The sequence below is a fragment of the Adiantum capillus-veneris genome, chromosome 11 (assembly GCF_014529385.1).
Source record: "Adiantum capillus-veneris isolate H3 chromosome 11, ASM1452938v2, whole genome shotgun sequence".
Classification (NCBI taxonomy): Eukaryota; Viridiplantae; Streptophyta; class Polypodiopsida; order Polypodiales; family Pteridaceae; genus Adiantum; species Adiantum capillus-veneris.
In genome coordinates, this window is record NC_140941.1 from 95,004,002 (window position 1) to 95,008,785 (window position 4,784).

A 4,784-nucleotide genomic window follows, 5' to 3' on the forward strand; every position below is an offset into this window, starting at 1 on the left:
CGCAAATAGACCTCCATAAAACCTCGACATGGACTCGCATTAAAACCTCGACATGGAACATAAACCCATTAACACTAAACCTGGACTCGCATTAAACCTCGACTCGCCATATAAACATCCATGGCTCGCAAATAGACCTCCATAAAACCTCGACATGGACTCCCATTAAAACCTCGACATGGAACATAAACCCATTAACACTAAACCTGGACTCGCATTAAACCTCGACTCGCCATATATGGAACATGTTTAAAACATCCATGGCTCACAAATAGACCTCCATAAAACCTCGACATGGACTCGCATTAAACCTCGACATGGAACATAAACCCATTAACACTAAACCTGGACTCGCATTAAACCTCGACTCGCCATATATGGAACATAAACATCCATGGACCGAGCTCGCAAACCAGCCGCCATAAAACCCATATGGACTCGCATTAAAACCTTGACATGCAATATAAACCCATATGGCCATACCAACCGAGCTCGCAATAACACTAAACCTAGACTGCCATAGTAACCAGATATAAACATGGACGGCGGCCATAAACCTGGACTGCCATAAGACATGGACTCGCATTAAAACCTCGCCATATATGAGAGCTCGTAATAAACCTAGACTGCCAACCAAGACCGAGCCATAAATCTGGAACATATATGCTCAGACCGAGCTCACACATAAAAAAACTGGACTCGCATTAAACCTCGACTCGCCATATATGGAACATAAACATCCATGGACCGAGCTCGCAAATAAACCGCCATAAAACCCATATGGACTCGCATTAAAACCTTGACATGCAACATAAATCTGGAATATATATGCTCAGACCGAGCTCGCACTAACACTAAACATGGACCGCGCCATAAACCTGGACTGCCATAAGACATGGACTATATATAGATAGACCTAGCTCAGACATAAACATGGACTCGACCTCGCCATAAAACCTGAATTGAGTTTGCAATAAACCTGAACATAAACATGGACCGAGCTCACGATAAATCTGACTGTCATAAACAGACACATAGACATGGACTCGCATTAAATAGAAGAGACCCACCAACTAGACAAGCACATAGGAGTTATGGCACCATACCCATCCCTTAATCTTCTCTCCAAGGCAAGAGGATATTATATATCTAATGGCCGCCATGACATAGAACCCACAGTCAATCCCATTCGGCTGATGCGGGCCCTGCATCAAATCCATGACATCATCAAGGACATCCATGTTTTTAAGCAACCACAAGAGCACACCTAAATCATACTTGTAGCACTTTGATCTCAAACTCGCTAGATCGCTCAAGCAATGCATGTTTCACTGCTGGATTGCTTGCTCCATGGCCCAGCGCCTCCATAGACCTATATGAATCATATGTAAGAGTGCAAGACATAGCTGACATGCAAAATCCAAATACACAATTATGCTAGTACCTGTGCAAGAAAGGTATAACATCCATCGGAGCACTACAAACGAGCGAATCATAAAAGAGAAGCTGGTGCTTTCTTCCACCTAGACCCGTTATCTTCATATGTGTGGAAAGGTACATCACACATAAAGTCGAATGCTTTCTGCGGCAAAGACAAGAAGGCAAATTTTAGGGCATTGCTCACATTAGGGAAATGTAACATATGTAACATTGCATGACCTTATAACAATCGGAAAAATGGTTAGCACACAATGGCTTATATCCTTCTCCCCAAAGAAGTTTTGCATAACATGTATGCCATCATGCTTGCCTAAACTTGCTTCTGCCACTGGAACCCACATGGAATCAACAAACATAACTCGATTTAGCACATCCGGTGGTGCTATAGTGTGCTCCATCCACCTATTAAGAAACACAAGTTATGCTTCTAAATCCGTGTACTTTTACAAAGAAACACAAGAAAGATCAACATCAAAAGATTACATTGTAAACAAATTCATTGTCTTTGTTGAGGATTCATTAAGTAGTATGAACCGCAACACCTCATCATCCATGTCCACGTGTATGCCATATTGAATGGAGTTGAATTTGATGGGTATATGCGAAGAGAATCTAGTGCAAATAGGTCACAACCAGCAATGTAATGATTGTCATGCACAACAAAGCCAGAAAATCTAAAAATGTCTCTATCTAAATCATACCTGTAAAGTGCTCGGTTGCTCCGTGTCGGAGACAAAGGGCAGATTTTGTTCCCGTCTTTTCCAAGTGCAAGTGTCCATATGAGACATAGAACTCAAGGGCCATATAAGAGCAGTCATCAGGTGATCCTACATCAATAGGCTCGTTGGAATTCTTGCCTCTCCGAATTAGCTTCTTCTTGGATGGAGAAGTACGTACATGGTCCTAAAAGGTAGCATGCATGTCATTATTTAAATGACATAAACAAGACATCCTTGTGAACAAGCAAGTCATGAACCCTCCTCTCAGAAGAGACATAAATGGAGAAGCACCTCCCACAAACCTCATCAATATTGAGGTTGCCTAAAGACTCGGAAAAATCTCCTCTTGTATCAATAGCTTCGAAAGTCTTCTCTACACTTTTATCATGATCCTCCTCACCCTTTGGAACAAACTGGAAGGGATCCTCCTCATCAATGTCATCCAAGGCAGCCTCAAGCCATGGAGGGATATCGTGAACTCTCTTCTATTTACACGCATAGCATTGAGGAAAAAAGTGACTACACATGCATGCTTAGTGCGATGAGGCAAAGAAGCAACAAAGTAGGACACTCACATGTGCATCATAACCTTCTTCAATTCTCTTTCGAATTTTTCCAAGCCGGCGAGCCTTGTCCTCCATGTATTGCTTCATCCTCCCACTGATAAACTCTTCAACAAAGGGAGCTTGATCCATCTCCTTGTACTGTCACCCAAGCTCCTTCCATACTTGTAATGCTCGAATGCGCATGAGGCGTTGATATCGCTTGCAGTTTTGCTTGAACTTCCAATCTTTATCGGCAAACCTTTTCATAGCTGCTTTCTTCCAAGCCTTAACCTCAGGATTAGGCAGCAAATTAGCTCTTCTCTCTGCCTCTTTGTGCAAGGGCCGCCCTCCAAGACGCTTTGGAATCTCTATGTCAATACCATGAGACTCCTTGAGGTGTGTCATCATCCTCAATCTCTTGAATAGGAAGGCCGAACGTGAGGGGCAATCCTCACTTGTGCGACATTGGCGTGCTAGTCTTCCATCAGGGAGCTCAATCTCTACATAGAATTTGCAAGGATCAATGTTTGTTGCCTCTTCCTTCTTTGCTTGTGCTTTCTCTTCTATGCCATTAGGATCATCGCTTAGCTCTTCGTTGTAGGAGGCATTATCCGCACTTGAACTAGCCATCTTCTTTCACGGGCGGTTGTTGAGGCTAGGAGGTGTGGGCGGATTATGCATGACCAGCCGCGGGCTTCTTCTCAGCAGAGATGGCAATTTTTGACCAGGAGACATCGGGGGGCTGTTGAAGCTCTCCTCTTGAGAAGGCATGAGCCTCATTGACCCCATCCACATGCTCAAGTACCTGACTCTTTGCATCCCCTGAGGGATTACCCCTCCTCTCAGCTAAATCTCCGAGAAGCATGGAGTTGGCCCGTGTCATGCGAGAGGAAGTAGCTCCCACACGAGTACTCTTGGTGGTCTTTTTTGTGGGTGATCGCCCCATTTTTAGGGGTGCTTACTGCCAAGCACACAACCTTTAGCACAACAATGCATTCAAATGGTTGAGTGTGTATGTGTGGGGGATGACCTATTACCCGTGTGTGTGTGTGTGTGTGTGTGTGTGTGTGTGTGTGTGTGTGTGTGTGTGTGTGTGTGTGTGTGTGTGTGTGTGTGTGTGTGTGTGTGTGTGTGTGTGTGTGTGTGTGTGGAGCAACCGATTGCATTCATGTGTGTGTATGTGTGTGTCTAGCAAAAGAAAAGAGGATATGCATGCAGCACAAACAGTAGCATATGCATATCGGGCAGCTATCACAAACAAGTGTGCCTTCCCCCTCTTTGTTTAGCATGTCAGAATGCAGCACTTGCCAACCTCGGCTCAAACACAAACACCCCTCACGAACACCTGCTGGTCCTCAACCGCCTGCATGTCCTGAGGATGGGCTATACCTCCCACATTAGTGATCACAGCTTCGGCATCCCCCCAATCCACCCCTCATGCATGCATGCAAAATGACAGGGATCCCCTCCAAGCACTGAGTGGCCTGCCAGCTCGGATTCCTTTTTCGTCCATGTTTACCTCCCAAACCCCGCCACGTGACCCCGCCTGTCTGGGTTTAGTTTTTTGTTGAGGTGGACCGCCAGGCGGGCATGCCTGTCCGGGTTTAGTTTTCAAGTGCGGCAGATCCCCCTGATAGCCGTGCGCCCACTTCTCATCCCTTGATCCTATTGCCACCCCCCATTAAAGGCTGGGTGTTAGTCCTGAGGAAAGGCCAGTGAGTTAGTGGGAAATGATTGCCAATCAAAATCTATGGGACAATGTATGGCAAAGCTTGGCAAGGGACAATGTACAATAAGAGATGCACCACCATGGGTTTGTGGCTGCCAAGGGTTGTAAACTAAGGCTACTAGTTGTAGCATGGTAGAGATGCTTGAGGATGGTTAAGCCTTCATTTGAGCTAAGACTCAAGGCACTCAAAAGCAAATGCAAGCGGAGATAGATCCACGCACATGCTTATCTCATAAAAAGTCACCACCTTTTGAGGACCTCTCAAGCTTCTATGAGTGCAAAATTGGTTATTACTTGCAAGTTGCTCAAACTCGCACAGTGTTTATGTGTGAGCACACTCCGATGGGTCGT

General features: G+C 45.2%; 1 pseudogene; it reads right to left on the reverse strand.

Moving 5' to 3' along the window:
* Nucleotides 1-339: 339 nt before the first annotated feature.
* Nucleotides 340-2,908, reverse strand: LOC147447678 (uncharacterized; annotated as a pseudogene).
* Nucleotides 2,909-4,784: the final 1,876 nt, after the last annotated feature.